Below are 17,184 nucleotides of genomic sequence, written 5' to 3' on the forward strand. Positions count from 1 at the left end.
TTAAAACATCTATTTATTTAACACCAAAGTCACGTATACATTTTTATGGCTCGATAAGAGGCTCGAACCTGGTTTCACAGCACCAAAGTCGGCCGCGCTAACCGTCAGACCACATCCTCTCCCCTTTGGTGTGGCCCTGCAGTTTTGATGGTACATATTCACACCAAAGTCATGTATACATTTTTACAACTTCACACCAAAATGGGAATCCCCGCTTTCTCCCATGCAAGCTCATTTTGTAATGCGCTGATAGTCACTGAAGAGGGCAGCGTCTTATGCTGCTTGGGAGGCAGAAGCGGACCCCCCTCCCCACACACACACAGTGTGACATATGTACTTAATGTATGTTACAGTAGCGGATGGCGCGAACTCACACAGTGATTGGCCTGCACGTGGACCACTGGACCAGCCAATCCTGACGCTGCATGCAGCGCCAGTATTGGCTAGGGGGGCACCATGACTGCTCGCCCAGTCGCCCTTTAGAACCCCGGGGCTGCGGCCCGCCCCCTGGTCCTCTCTGTAAGGGGGAATTCAGCAGGGAAACTATCTGCGCATGCTTGGGCTAGTTTCTGCCCAAACATTTACTTGCGCAGTACTGCTGCAGCTGAGTGGACTGTCACTCAAGCTGCAGCAGGCCCATCCCCCCCTCCCCCCCTGCGCACTCCGGAAAAGTCGGGTGTCTCCCGGATTCCCGGCCGGCGGGTAGCGCGATCATTCTATATTTTTATTTTTATTTCAGTGACGACGACGCAACGGAGCGGTGGGCCCATGGGGCTTAGTGGGGCTACGCCCCTTTGCCCCAATGGACGCACCGCACCTGGCTGGTGCCTTTAAGTACACATGAATGTCAGGGGAAACCGGACGGATTGACGGACTCTTAACGCCTTAACTGATGACGCGTACCTCAGGAGCGGTGGAGAAGTAGCACGCCACTCATTCACGTGGCCAGCCGCTCCCAGTCGCCACTTCTTCACCCCGGATACCAAGCGGGTGTACCAGAGTCCAGCACCTGGGTCAGATGAGTAAAAAGGTGCACTCAAAAACACAGGACTCCTGTGCACGGTGCCGCCATCACCCGGTCCTCACCAGCTGTTCCTCTAGCCGCAAGGGTACATCCAAGACAGCGCTATGCCAGGACTTTTTTGGGACCTTCAACACGCAGAGCTTCGCCTCTCCAAGCCACGATCATCCAGTAAATCCCAAATTCCTACGGTGCACAGCTCCCCTGCTCCACGATGATAGTATCTACCTGGGTAAGCGGTAGCTTATATCCCCCCAACACTTTCCCGCCTTGTCCTGGTGTACTTCCATTGGGGGGTTTGTACCTCGCCAGGCCCCCCATTGGATAGGGGCCTGGTGCCATTCTGGTATCCTTGAGGGGCACAGGGATACCTTGTTCAGCTTCTGGGTGCTCTAGGGGGCACAGAACTGGATCCTTGCAGGGCTCAGCCTTGGTTATTGTGCCCGCCCTCCAGGCCCCCTTTGGGGGCGGCCTCTACAAATTTATCTGCTTGCCATTTGGTTTTGTTTATTTAGGGCACTTTTGTTTGTGTTTAATTCACTTATTAGAACATGTATGTGACATGCTTTCCCTATGTGATAATAAAATGTACGCTGACTGTTGCAGTGGTGTTGTGATACAATTCTTAGACCATAGAACTTGTAGTAAGACGTTCCATTGTCCAAACTCCAACACCTCCTCTGAAGTTATGTGTTGTGGTGGTCAGCTTATCACTCTTTCTGTGGTGCATTTGGCACAACTTATAATTCTGTTTAGGTTCCTTATTCTAACTGAGAATGTGGGCCTGTTTCCAAGTTGAAAATTCACATCTTGGGGGTCTACCTAGCCTTTCATCCTTTTGACGTTGATAAAAGCAGTACCACTGCATTTTTGTGTTTCTTATTTAAACATGAACCTCTAGTAAAGGACTTTGAGGACTGTGCTTAGGTTTGCTATGTGTGTCAGTGTGGCAGACATGTTCACTGCTCCGTTTGTTCTGTGTATATGCTTCCAGGATTCGTTTGCTACTAAATCAGCCTTCTCTGTTCCCATCGACAATTCCTCATTCTAAGTTCTCTACAAACTGCTATACCTGCATCTCTATTACCAATAGTAATTCTTAATCCTTTAGGCAAAGCTGCAGCTGCATCTCTCTTCCCACCAGAAATTCCTCATTCCTGTTGCTATAGCAACTGCTGCTAGCACTTATCTAATGCCAATAATAATTCCCCATTCCTACTCCTCTAAACACTGCTGCAGCTAGTACTCTGGTCCTGCCCTTACTTCCTCATTTTAATTCCTCCAGACAGTGCCGCAATTGTATTTCTAGTCACACTAGGAATTCCTCATTCTAAATTCTCTAAGCAGTGCTACAACTGTGTATTTGCCCACTGGTAATTCCTCATTCATAGTCCTCTAGTCAGTGCTGCTAACAGCTTCTCTAGTCCCAATATGAATTGCTCATTCTAACTCCTATACACACTGCTGCATTCGCTTCTCTGCTCTCATCTATAATTCCTCATTCTACATTCTCCTGTCAATAATTCCTCATTCTAACTACTCTTAACAGTGTTCCTAACTGCTTCTGTTATCCCATCCATAATTCCTCATTCTAAATACTCAGCACATTGCTGCTACCTGCTTCTCTACCCTCAGCAGTAATTCCTCCTTCTAAATCCTCTACACAATACTGCAGCTGCTTCTCTAGTCCCAATGGTAATTCCTCCTTCTAAGTTCCCTATACAGTGCTGCAGCTACAGATATATATATTTTTTTTTTACAGATTTATATAGCGCAAACCTGACCCGAAGGTATCGGGTATCAGAGCGCTTTACACGAGCATCAGTTGCATTACATGAGGACACATTTATACATCCACTATACTCCAAACAAAAACACATAGATAAAACACATTGTCATTTGCAACACCAAAAGCTCGAAATTAAAAAAAATGTGAGACCTATTGCACTGCAATCGCCTATTTTATTTTGTTTTAAGCTCTCCATGGAAGAGGATGTGTTTCCGTTCTTCCACCCTCTTTTTTCCTTTTCCTCTCTGCTAGAGCCTTTCTTCTCACCATTGTATTTCTTTCCCTCACCTTCCCCACACCATCCATGTTTCTGCTCTCCATCCAGTCTTTCTGCTTGCCTACCTGGCTCCTGAACCACGTCATCTTTGCCTTGGATTGTTTATTGCCCACCACTATGCTAGCTCTCTCATTCTCTGCTTATTTTTTATGGAAGCCTGTTGAATTGAAGATGGACACTTCAATGTAGGTTGTAATGTAGTTTAATCCTTTAGCAAGCAGGTACACAGCTGACAGGTAGTCAGTCAGCGTCAACAAGAAACCAGTAGAACACATAGAGGAAAGTGGAACACAGTACAGTACATTCTAAAGAATGTGGAATGTGCACAGTTAAAGATAAATTACATGTTGCACAACATAACACATCCCCTTTGGAACGCAAAAACAAAAACATAAAAATGATCATAACAAGCATCATCCCTTTCCTTTGAACAAAAACAAAAAAAAAATACATCTTTTATAGTGGAAAACTTTCAGATATGTAATCAGCCAACCAAACAGGAGGCCTTCTTTCACGTCTAGAATTCCTGTTAGAGCTGAAAGTTTCCTGACCAGCACAACCTGAGACAGGAAGACTGGGAACTGTCAAACTAGTCAAAGCATCTTGATCGGCTAAACCTGATACACTAGGAACAGCTAAGTTAGAGCTAGCAGCATTCCCACTGGAGACGTTAGCATTAGATGACACAGACGAAGTAGAACCCATCAAATCCTCCAAGTCAAACAAATTAGAGGATTTACTGAAAGAGTGCAAAGGAACAGAATTAGATAAATTGTTTTTGTTAAAGGAATCCAAAGAATCAGAAGAATTGTTTTTGTTAAGAGAATCCAAAGGATCACAACATTTAGCAATTCTTTTAAGATTCCACACCCGTCCATCAGTAAGACGAACAGAATTGTTCATTACTTCCACAACTTGCATAGGCTCATAAAAACGACTTTCCTCCTTCGGAGTTTTGCCAGGTTTTTTGACTCTTACCCACTGACCAATAACAATGTCAACATCTTTAACATTGTGCTTTGAATCATACCAAATTTTACCCTTTAGGTGCGAGGCCTGACTCTTTTCTTTTACAAGGTCTTCAGACCAATTAACAACATTGGATTTGAACAACCACCCAGGAGTGAATTTTGTTCGTGGATTTCTACCTCGCATAAGAACAAAAGGAGGAAACCCCGTTGCATCACAAATAGAGGTTCTGTAAGACCAAACCATTTTTAATACTTGAGTTTCCCAATCCTTGTTACTAGCAGACATCTGAATGGTGTTTTTAATGACTCGGTTGAATCGCTCAACCATGCCATTGCTGTTGGGGTTATATAAAGCAGTGGTTTTGTGCTTGATACCTAATCTATCAAAGTACTCTTTAGCCTTACTGGACATAAACTGAACTCCATTGTCACTTAATAAAACAGAAGGAGTGCCTTCTAAAGTGAAAGAATTGTCCAAGAACTGTAAAACAGTATCAGTGTCAGCTCTGTTAACAATCTTAACAAAAGGCCATCTAGAGAAAAGATCCATCAACACTAAAATATACTTTTGGTCATCACCAATGGGACCCATAATGTCAATAGCTGTGTGCTCCCACAGCGAACTAGGTTCCACCATAGTGCCCATAGGAGGCTTACACAAGACCAAAGATTTATCAGCAACTTGACATGATTTACAATTCCTCACAAATTTATCAATATCTGCATCCATTCCAGGCCACCAAAATGAAGTTTTCACAGTGCGTTTGGAACGAACAATTCCAAAATGTCCTTCATGGCATAAAGCCATGATAGAAGAACGCAACGTTTTGGGAGGAATGACCCTTTCACCAAACCAAATGTTACCTTCCCTGGTACTTAGATCAAATCTGACCTCCCAAAAAGACTTCAAAGGATGTTTGCTATCCACTTTCTTAGGCCAGGAACCAGCTAGATGTGATCTGACCGATGTTAATTCATCATCATTGAGATATTCTTCATCCCATTTCTCTTTCACTATACCGTTACCTTCCAGGTCTTGTACATACGCAACTTAAAAGGAATTCCACAAATCATCTTCACATTCTACAAGCTGCTTGGGCATTCTAGACAAAAAATCAGCTATGCAATTCTCTTTACCAGGTATAAATTCCATCTTATAACTAAAATCTTGCAACTTGATAGCAAGTCTGGCTACTCTTGCAGAAGTGTTTGTGGTTCCTTCAGTGGTTAAAATTTTGAGTAACGGCTTGTGATCACAACGTAAAATAAATTTTGTCCCCCACACAAAAGCTCTAAAATGATTCACAGCCCACACACAAGCTAAGGTTTCTTTTTCAATAGTCGAATACTTTTCCTCAGTAGGTGATAAAGACCTAGACGCAGAAGCCACTATTTGCTCTTTTCCATTCAATCCAACTTGAGACAAAACGTAACCCAAACCCTTGATGCTGGCATCAGTAGTAATAATGGTTTGTGCTTCAGGATTAAAACTTTTTAAAGAAGCAATGTTTGTGATGCAACTTTTTATGTCCTCAAAATCCTGTTCACACTCCACAGACCATACAAACTTAGTCTTATTTTTCAAAAGTTGTCTAATATTATACGTCCTGGTTGCAAAATTAGGAATGTATTTGGAACAAAATTCAGCTAAACCAATGAAAGATCTAACATCATCTTTACCTTTAGGAGATGGAGCACATTTGATAGCATCAATGAGGTTAGGCTTAGGTCTAATCCCTTCACAGTCAATAACATGACCTAAATAGGTAACATGATCACTGGCAAATGTACATTTTGAAAACTCAATAGTGAGACCTTTTTCTTCCAAAATGCTCAAAACTTTTTCTAGAGTTTTGTCATGCTCTTCCTTGTGTTTCCCAAAAATAAGAGTATCATCTTGGAAAAATGTTGTGTTTTTCACGGAGGAGAACAATCTATGCATTAAGCGCTGAAAAACAGCAGCTGCTAAGGCTAAGCCAAAAGGCATTCTTTTGAATTGATAACAACCTTGCGGAGTTACAAAAGCAGTGTATTGCTTACTGTCTTTAAATAAAGGAATCTGGTGGTACGCAGCAGATAAATCAATTGTGGTGAACCACTTAGCACCATCGAGCAAAGCTAGCATCTCATTTATTTTAGGTAAGGGAAACTGATCTACCACAATGTTGTCATTCAAATGGCGCAAATCCACACAGAGTCTCAATTTTCCATTTGCATGTTTCACCACAACCAAGGGAGAAATCCAAGCAGATGCCTCAATAGGCTCAATAATGCCAGCAGAGACTAATCTATCAAGTTCAGATGCAACATCTTGTCTTAAAGCAATTGGGACGCTTCTGACCTTATGGATTTTGGAAACTGCATCATCCTTTAAGATTATCTTATGTTCAAAATCCTTTAATTTGCCAATTGTCTTCTGAAAAACAGAAGGAATTTTCTTTAGCAGTACATCACCAGTCTTGGTCCCTTCATCCATTACTAGAACCTTTTCAACTGAATTGGGATCAAGGATAATGTGTAAATCACCCTGATCTTTCCATCCTAAAACCGATGGTCCTTTTTTTGAAATGTATAACTTACCATAAGATTTGCGATTCTTGAATTCAAATTTCAACCAACGAAAACCTATGATATCAATTTTCCCTCCATTATAACCTTCTGGGTCAATATCAGAAGATGATAAATTTGAACCAATTCGATCAACAAAATTGTTGCGCCAAACATCCTCATTTACAATAGTGTAAGGCGAACCAGAATCCGCGTAAACTTTAACATGCACACCTCCAATGTGCATCCAACATTCAGGCTTATTGTCAACTAATAAACATCCATCCCGAATATTGAGAAGGAGTTTCTTTTTTAGAACCACTGCACATTCAGAGGCTTGATCATCACCACTAGAAGAGTTGTTATCTGAATCAACATCCTCTTGAATGCATTTTACGGTTTTGGTTCTTCTTCTACATGCCTTGGTATAATGGCCATACAGACCACATGCACCACATTTACTCTTCTTAGCCGGACACGACTTAGCAAAAGCTAAATGCTCAGAACTCCCACACCTGTAACATTTAGGAGTCTCGCCACTCATTTTGGGTTTTGCCCAAGTTTCATTCTTTTGTTTGAAATTGTTGACTTTTTTATAATTGGAGCTAACTTTAGCAACTATATCTTTTGTAATGCTATCGGATTTTAAGGCACTAGCACACCTGCTAGAAGTTTCAGCTTTACGAACTAAGGCTAAGATGTCATCTAGACAGGCGTCGCCATTCATCCATAAACGTTCCTGAATAGCAGGATTGTTTGCGAGCATTACCACCTGATCGCGAATTAAATCATCTAGTAAAACACCAAACGCACAATCATTCCCCATCTTTTTTAACTCACCCACATAGTCATCAACACTTTCATTCTTGGATTGCTTCCTCTGAAAAAATGTATATCGCGTAATACCAATACAAACCTTGGGGGCAAAATACTTATCTAAATTTGACAGAGCAACAATAAAAACATTACTGTCCCCAGCCCCAACAACAGGTTTGTTCATCTGATTATAGCACTTAAGACCTTGTGGACCTAAAGAGTGCAAAAGGATGCGTTTCTTTTGTTCTGCAGACATTTTGCCATCAGAGTCCACAGTCTCCATGTAATTCAGAAAATAGTCTTTCCATTCCAACCACTTTAAATCTGGTGAAGAACCTTTGGACCAAAAGTCTTGAGGATTACTCAAGGAGAAAGTTTGTTGACTCATTTCCAAGAAAGAGAAGTAAAAAAAATATGATGAATTCCGGTGGAATTGTTCAGTGAAAGAAATGATTAACAAATATTTACTTGAGAAACAAGAAAAAAAAAAAGAAAGGTCTTTCCTTCACTGTCCTTTCTTCACCACCAGTGGGTTTGAAAAGCAGGAAATGTAAAAGTTCGTAAAAACAAAAGAATGTTAAATGCCAAAACGTAGAATTTCTTGAATAATATAAGAAATTGTTGTAAATACCTTAAAAACGTTTTAAAAAGTAATTTCCTTGTGTGAGAGAAATAACTGAATTCATTCGCGACAGTTAAGTGATTGTCCGACTGCAAGTAGGCTAGACCAATCCAAAATGGCCGCCGCGTATGACGCACACGTTCACAATGAACGTCTGACGTAGGAGTGAAGACGCTGGAGATGGCAGAGAACTTGCGAGCATCAGAGGCAGTCACGCGCGAAGGCTCCAAATAGCATTATTCAAAATGCAACGGTAAGAGCTCCGGATTTCAAAGCGCATTAGCTCTGAAAATAGCAATTTCATTTAAAAAATAAATATTTAGCGATCCATAAACACATGAAAGGTGCTCACCGCCCAATAACTCGAAGTCCATAGAGAAATGTTCAAAAGCGTCTGCAGATACTCCGTAGCGTCGTCTCTGCTTGTAGATAACAAAGGATTAAATTAATTCTTTAAAAAAAAAAAAAAATAAGCAGAATATCCCGATCGTCGCCACTTGTTGAATTGAAGATGGACACTTCAATGTAGGTTGTAATGTAGTTTAATCCTTTAGCAAGCAGGTACACAGCTGACAGGTAGTCAGTCAGCGTCAACAAGAAACCAGTAGAACACATAGAGGAAAGTGGAACACAGTACAGTACATTCTAAAGAATGTGGAATGTGCACAGTTAAAGATAAATTACATGTTGCACAACATAACAAAGCCCTATTTTTTAGTTTAATCGCTTTCTTTCTAAAGTCATTTTGGCTTGTTTTATGAACAGCACTTGCCCAGTTCATACAACAAACTGACTTGACTATAAAAAAAAAGCCCCCACACTACTTAGGATCTGCCGATGGAACAGGTCACTTCTTTTTGTCTTAATAGGCTTTTTTCTAAATGTTTGTTTTTATTTACCAGAACAGTCCAGCTCATAGAACGAGCTGTATTGGCTGCAGTAAAAAGGCCAGTTACTGTTTCTCAATCGCCATCCAGCATGCACTCTGCCAAGACCCCCCTCTTTACCATCACCACCTCATCAGGAGTGTGCGTTTCTCAGTGGAGCTGCCTGATGAGGTATCTCAGGCAGCCTGCCCATCCATGAGTGCATCTATCACATTATGGTATGAAAAGTTTGACAGACCACACTATCAACCATCAGGGCCAACGTCCGAAAAACTCCAGCACTCACTTTTCACGGTACCCCTGGTTCTTATAGCATTAACCCTTTCCGTGCTCGTGAAGGAACCGTTCCGTCACGCTCCTCGGGTGGGCTGTGCTGGTGACGGAACGGTTCTGTCACGGCCCGCTCGCCGCGGCTGCGCGGCGCGAATTCCGCGCCTGCGCGGCGCGAATTCCGCGCCTGCGCTGACATTCTAAAGAGCAGGCGGGGCCATGACAGAACTGTTCCGTCACAAGCACAGCCCACCCGAGGGCCGTGACGGAGCGGTTCCATCATGAGTACGGGAGCGCTGCGCGGCCCCGCCTCCCCCTTAGCGCTGCGGCGGAATAGCCGCCGCAGCTAAGGGGTTAATGGATTAAACCCTATGCACCTATGCCATTCTCATACTTCACATTTATGTCCTGACTACTGCCACCATCCTTATTTGTGATGCTGGTCCATTGCACGCAGCCATACAGCGTCCTCATATTCATCCTACTATCATTTGCTGAGCCTTTAGTATCTCAAATTGCTCTTCTGATTACATAATATTGATCAAACTTTTCTGTGGGAGTTTGCTTTTGTTTTAAAAAAAAATGAATAGCCCCCCGTCTCTGGGTGTTTGTGGTGTCAGAGTCATTTTAGATTTTTTCCAGTCACATACAAACTGGTTTTCCTTTGCAGTGACATACAAGAGAAAAAAAGACTATCCACCGTCTTTACCAAAAAGGGCTGATAATTTAAAGTCCTTTCTCTAATGACCCCTTCTTGGTCAGACCAGAAACGGGAGTAATCCGTCAAAGGACACAAAGAGGTCTCATTTAACAGGAAACTTACAGTCCATTGGTCTCTAAATGAAGTAGGTTGATTGTCAATTTTAGCAAAGAGGGAAATCCTTCACGTTTGCAATGGAGTACCTGTCCACCAAACTCTAAACCAGGTCCTGAGTAGGGAATCAAAATCACCGGCATGCTCAATAAGCAGTCCATGAGATGGTCCAAATGGGGGTCGCTTTGGCTGGATTCTTTCCTTTTACGTGAGTGCCAAAATGTAAGTACTTTTCGAAGGGTGGGGGTGTTGTGTGAGAGAGTGTGTCTATGTTCACTTATGTGTATGTGAATGAGTGTGCAAAATAACATTTCATGGTCCGATATTATGGCTCTAACAAAACATAGACCTAAAGATTTATATATGAAGCTCATAGTTTTAAACCTACTAACAAATCGATGCACAGACATTTGTAAGTAACTTCATTAGCTTCAAGGTCTTATTAAGAGTCTATGGCCTAGATGTATCAACATTACGTTTTGCGATTTCTTAATAGCGATTTTTACCGAATCGCTATTAAGAATTCACAAAATGTGATGTATGTTGAAAATCGCTATTTTTTTGCGATTCTTATTATTCCTTATTTGTGAAATCGCATTTTGCGAATTCGCAAATAAGGAATAATTTCCCATTCATTCCTATGGGCCAGGAGGCCCATAGGAATAATTGCGAATTAAATCTCAAATTGCGATTCGCAATTTGCGAATCGCAATTTGAGAATTATTTCAAGGGTGCAGGGGTGTCTCATGGACACCCTGCTACACCCCTGAAACTTACATATGTGTGCATATGGCCAAAAATTGCCAAATTTTGGTTTTTGAAAGGATTTCGCAAATTACCACGAACCTCAAGTTGGTGTTAATTTGCAATTCCTTAACCTGAATTCGCAATTTAAAAAAGCTTCATACATGGCATTTAATTGCGATTCCTTAAATGCTTAAGCAAAATAAGGAATCGCAATTTTTTGCAATTGCTTATTTTGCTAATTTCACATACATTCCAAAAGATGCAAAATGTTGTTGCGATTCGTTAAGGCCGAAATTCTGCGAATTTCGGTCTTAACGAATCGCAAAAGGCTTGATACATCTAGGCCCAAGTATGCTAAATAGTGACCATATCACTTGTGTCAAAATATCTGGCCTCTACATTGGATAATTTTTCTTTGGAAATTACTCTTTTTTTCTGATGTCTGAGCTCCTCGTGATCTGATAATGTGAACAAACATTCTAAATCTTTCTCCATGAAGGCTATTTTTCTGACCCTCTTTTGCGATTTCTTCCTAAGACAGGTGATAAATCTATTTTACGTAAGCTTTGCCACAGTATAGTAAATCTACGCACACCAGGTAGTATCATCTTTTCTACCCTATTTCCTAATAGCCTTTATGCCTATTTTAAGCAGACAAAGGTAGGGATCCGGGTGAGTGTAAATGCATCGCAGTTCTTTCTCAGATGTGTGTAAGAAACCCTGTCAAAAGCATATTGCAGGCTTGAATAACTGTACTTCAGCAGATTCATTGCATTATTTTACAGCACCAAAGTCAGCTCCCACCCTTTTGCTTTAAGAAATTATAGATTCTGAATGAGACATATGATGCCGTTTTCTTATGAATGATTTAAAATCATACTGTAAAAAAATACACTATATTTGAACGTAAGCCATGATCTCTTTAAAATACTCTCTTTTATTATGAAGAGCTAAGTCATGCTTTCACACAAGCTCCTTTATGCTATTTTACTTTGACTCACTGTAAATCTGCCCAGCCACTATCTTATTTAATTTTCTTTATTGGTCTAATTACTTTTATGTGCATGTTGTGTACTTAAGCACTTATTACCAGTGGCCCGGCCTCATTTACAATCATATTCTCAGCTTCTAAAACCCGATACACCAGGGATCAGAAATTAGCAACTGCGATAATTATCGATGTTGACCTCTGCAAAATGGGGCTTCTCAAGTGAATTGTAGTGCTTACTAGGGATGTGTGAACTTCACATCATTTGCATTCACATAATTATGTGACAGTTTCAGGACGTTCTGCAAAATGCAAATCTATAACTTAGTTCAAAATGTATCGTCTTGCTACTTTTTCATGTGAGGACCCCTTTTGCACACAATAATAGCATTGAAAAAACATATGCTATGAACACCAGCCACTGATGTTCTGTTGGTTCATGTTGTTTCTACATTCTTATGCTATAATTCCAGGTAGGTCGCTCCCCCTCCGCACAGCACCGCCTGTGCCTGTTCTCTCCCTCGCTGCCTCCGGTTTCCATTTTGCTCCCCTCGCTGCCCCCGTGTCTCTCTGCCCGGTTTTTCCTTCTGCTCCCCTCGCGGCCCCTGTGTCTCTCTGCCCGTTTTTGCCTTCTGTTGCTTAGCTGCCCCTGCATTTCTGTGACCTTTCTGCCTTCTGTGCCACCCATTTCCCTCCATTTTTTGTGACATTTCTTCCCTTTCTTGTGATCTTTTGCCCTCTGTGCCACTCGTTTCCCCCCGTTTTCTGTGACCTTTTTGCACTTCCTGTGACCTTTTTGCCTTCTGTGCCACTCATTTCCCCATGTATTCTTGTTACCTTTTTGCCCTTTTTGTGAACTTTCTGCCCTCTGTGCCACTCGTTTCCCCCTCAATTGCTGTCTACTTTTGCCTTCTGTTTCTTTCGTCGCCCCTCACTGCCCCCGCAACTGCGTCCCCTGCGGCTCCGCCCCTCTGACTGCCCATATGCTTCCCCTCGCCTCCCAGCTGCTCCTCACTCCCACGTCCCCACACATGCCAGGCGCTGCGCGGGGCAAGCCTGTCTGTGCCCGCCCGCGCCTGGACTGCTTCCAGCGCCAGAACTCCTGGCCCCCGCACCAGCCACCAGTACGACGCCAGCACTCTGCAAGCTCTAAACCCCGGACGGACCCACAACTGCTTCAAGGCTGCCCCGAAATGCACACACGGTCCCTTCACCTGCCGGAACTGCAGCTACACCAGCCACTGAGCCGACAAACCACCCGCCAAGAAAGACCTCAACCACCTCCGATGCATACTACTGAACACCCGCTCCGCACGCAAACACGCCGTCGAGCTCCAGGACCTGCTCAACACAACCTCCCCAGACGTCGCCTTCCTGACAGAGACCAGGTTGAACAACTCCTCCGCATCCGACAACGCCATAGCCATCCCAGACGGCTACAAGATCACCCGCAGAGACCGCACCAACGGAGTCAGAGGAGGAATCACCATCGTCCACAAGAACAGCAACAGGGTCTCGACTAGCACTGACGACACGCTCAGCACCGCCGAACACAGGCATTTCCAGAACCACACAGACCCCAACTCCACCCTCAGAGGCACCCTCGTCTACCGACCCCCCGGACCCTGCCCCAGTTCAGCGACTCCATCACCGACTTCATCAGCATGCACGCCCTGACCTCCACCGACTACATCCTTCTCAGAGACCTGAACTTTCACCTTGAGAACAACAATGACAACAACTCCACCACCCTGATCAATAACCTCGCCTACCTCGGACTGAGACAACTCGTCACAACGCCTACCCACTCTGGCGGCCACACGCTCAACCCCATCTTCTCCTGAAGCCCGCACGTCTTCGTCAGCCACACCACCGAACTCCTCTGGACCGACCACCGCTGCATCCCCTTCACCTTCCAGAAACCCACCCCACACCACCGCACCCAAGAGATCCCCTGCCACTGTTGGAGCAAAATCACCGAAGACCAACTACATGCAAACCTTGCTCTCAGCCCACCCACCGAACCCTCCAACACCGATGTCGCTGCCCACAACCTCAGACGCTGGATCGAGGACTGCGCAAACACCCTCACCCGCTGAAGAAACCCCCCCACAGAGACACCAGCAAGAGGGACAGCTAGTTTACCCCAGAACTCCTAGATTCCTAGCAAGCCTGCCGGAAACTATATTGCATATTAACTATTCTAAGAATAGTTAATATGCAATAATGATGAGTCACACCGAGAAGACTGAAACGTCGACTGTATCTTCCTAATCCTTGTTCTTGAGAGATATTTTAAGTGTTTTGGTAGATTGATTTTTGCAACACAGCACTTAATATACATATATTCTCTGTATTGGTTGTCATTTGACATTTGAAATATAGGTCCACAGTGAAGTGCCTTGTTTAAATGTCTATATGAGATTGATTTTTCATCATGTATGTACCCTTTTTAAAATGAAAATATATCCTTTTGAATATACAATATCCCCGTGTTTCTTCATCATTATTGCATATTAACTATTCTTAGAAACCTGATTGGTTAACAGCTTCTTCATGAAATTAAGATTTAAAATCAGTGACGAATGAATTCCCTACTGATCTACAGCTAGAAAATAATTATTGAAGTGAAATTCATTGTCGGCACACATTACCTGTTAACATTCATTTTCACATCATGGCACCTAAGATGTTTGAAACATCAAGCTGGTTTACCCTGCTAGTCATGAGAAACAAACAAATATCCCTAGGCATAGCTAAAATGTTATTCCCACAGAAATATTTCACTGTGAACGTTGAAGAAACATTCAGGAATGTCAGTGAAAACATGTACTGGACAAATAAGTAACATTTCACTTGTAAAGAATGATCCATTCTATTAAATCAGGGGAAAGGTCAGCACTAGAGAAAACGCATTTTGTGACGGCCTTTAAGTTAGTATTGCATGTTTAAATGAAATGAGCTTTTACATTATTTCAAGTCTAAGAAAATTAAGTAATTTCAAATGAAGAATGTATACAATTTCACAACATGTTATTACATGGATATGGTTAATGCTACAATTGGCCTACTACCACAAAAAATATGATACTCATATAAATTGAAGTTTTTCTAATTTCCTCCTACAAATTTTGTTCTTAATGTTTCATAAATTATAGATTCTCTAATATCATATAACAAAATATCAAGGTTTTACTTCATGATTATACAATGCTGTGCCAACTTTTCTAGCTGGTGCATTCTCAGCAAAGAGCATAAAAAACACTAGGGGCCAGATGTAGGTAATTCAATTTTACCGAATATTAGATACCGAATTTTACAGAATCGGTATTTATGAGTCGGTAAATGGAATGTAGGTAAAAAATCGGTATTTTTTACCGAATCGGTAAAATTCGGAATTGGCCAATCGGTATTTACTGAATCGGTATTTACAGATTCGGTATTTACCGAATCGGTATTCTCCATTCATTCCTATGGGACTTCTGGCCCATAGGAATGAATTGGAAATACCGATTCGGTAAATACCGAATCGGTAAATACCGATTCGGTAAATACCAAATCAGAAAGCAAATAAAGTGAAACTGAATCAGGCTGCCAATCAGGTGCTACCACCCTCCCCCTCTCTACCAGGAAGTGGCTACACAGGCAGCTGCATCTAATTCGAAGCTTCTGGAATGGCAGTTGGAGCTGAGCTGAGTGCCTGAGCAGCAGAAAAGTTTTGAGCACTTTTGAATTTTAAAAATGGCAAGCAGCACAGACAAAGACCAGCCAGAGAGGAAAAGGAAACTGAAATTCAGCAGCATGGAGCTGCAGGTGTTTGTGGAGGAGGTGGTTAAGGAGCACCAAAAACTATTTGGCAGGCAGTCCCTCACAGTGGCAGAGTCTTGCAAAAGGAATATCTGGCTGCACATACAAGAAAAAGTGAATGCAGTTGGAGTGACTCCCAGAGATATAGAGGACCTTAAAAAGAGGTTATACGACCTCAGGAGCCAGACAAAAAAGAAAATTGCAGAGCACCACAAGCAGGCAAGTAAAACTATTGGAGGGAAGAACCCAGCACCCCCCCTTACTGACCTGGATGAGATGATGGGCTCAACCATAGAACCTGAAAGCGTCTGCGGACTGGGAGATGCAGACAGCTCAGCCAGAGCTGACAGCAGAAAAGCTAAGATGCATGCACAGCAATCCCCCCACCCCATCATCCTTCCCTTTACCCTATGTGTCTAATTGAACGACAGTCCAGTACAGCAAGCACTATACAGGAGCAATGCATCATGGGACATGTAGTCATTAAATGAAAGACCATGTCATACAGCAGAGCAACCACAAAGTTAGAGAAATATTTTCAGACATAATGAAGCGCAGGCAACATGTACATTGTTCAAGTGAAAATCATTCAATTGTAGTGGCAGTGAGGGAGTAGTGGTTAGCTCATATACGCTCATATATCCACAGGTCAGACATCTCACAGGCGTTCCCGGGAGAGTGAAGGTACGGCCCCAGAGAGGGATGAGAGCCAGGAGGAAGGTCCTAGCGCACAAACTGAATCAGAGGACACAGGTGCACCAAGTACACAGCAACCATCCCAAGATATTGAAATGGCTCCAGAGTTGCAGGCGTCCCCAAAACGTTCACAATCACCACTGTTATTGTCATCCCCAGAAATCCCTTCATCACTGCCTGTTACTACACCTGCATCACAACAGAGCAGGAGGCATGTTGTTGCCCCACTATTGGAAATGGAGTCATCAGCAGGTGACAATGAGGGGGAAGACACACACACCTTGCCAGTGGAAGGTAGCTCTGCCACACTGCACTCCAGTGCAGAGGTTGCCCATACTGGTAGAAGACGCTGCAGGCTCCGAGAAAGTAGAGTAGCAGCACATGTGGAGGCTCCCAGTGTGTTCAGTGGCCTAGAGTGGAGAATGGTCAGAATCCAACGGATGCAGGGAAAGGCCATCATGTGTGTCCAACGCCAAATGAGGAGCCTAAACAACAACATGGAAGACATAGGGAAGGGCATCAGAGAACTAGTTGATGTCAACAAGGAAATGGCTGCAGGGATGCGTGATACGTCACAATCTGTGCAGCTTCTGTGCACAAAAGTAGATCAAGAAATGACATCAAGGTGCAAGGAGAAGCAGCGTGCACAACAACAAAATAAAGCCATCAACCGCCTGGCCACAACCACTTCCCTGCTATGCAGGAGATGCATAGACATGCAGGAGGGACTCACTCAAAATACCGATGAGGTGTCAAGGGGCATAGCTAGGAAGACCAGTGCTGTTGAGGTGCTCATAAATGCACAAACAGCTCAAAGTGCTGTTCTGGATGTGCCAGAGAGTGAAGGTAGCACAATAGGAGCAGCTTGGCCAGCCCCCTTGGCGTAGAGACACGGAGGAGCAGCAGGCGCCACGGTGAGGCAACAGCTCAAA

This window comes from Lissotriton vulgaris, chromosome 3_2 (genome assembly GCF_964263255.1).
Source record: "Lissotriton vulgaris chromosome 3_2, aLisVul1.2, whole genome shotgun sequence".
NCBI lineage: Eukaryota > Metazoa > Chordata > Amphibia > Caudata > Salamandridae > Lissotriton > Lissotriton vulgaris.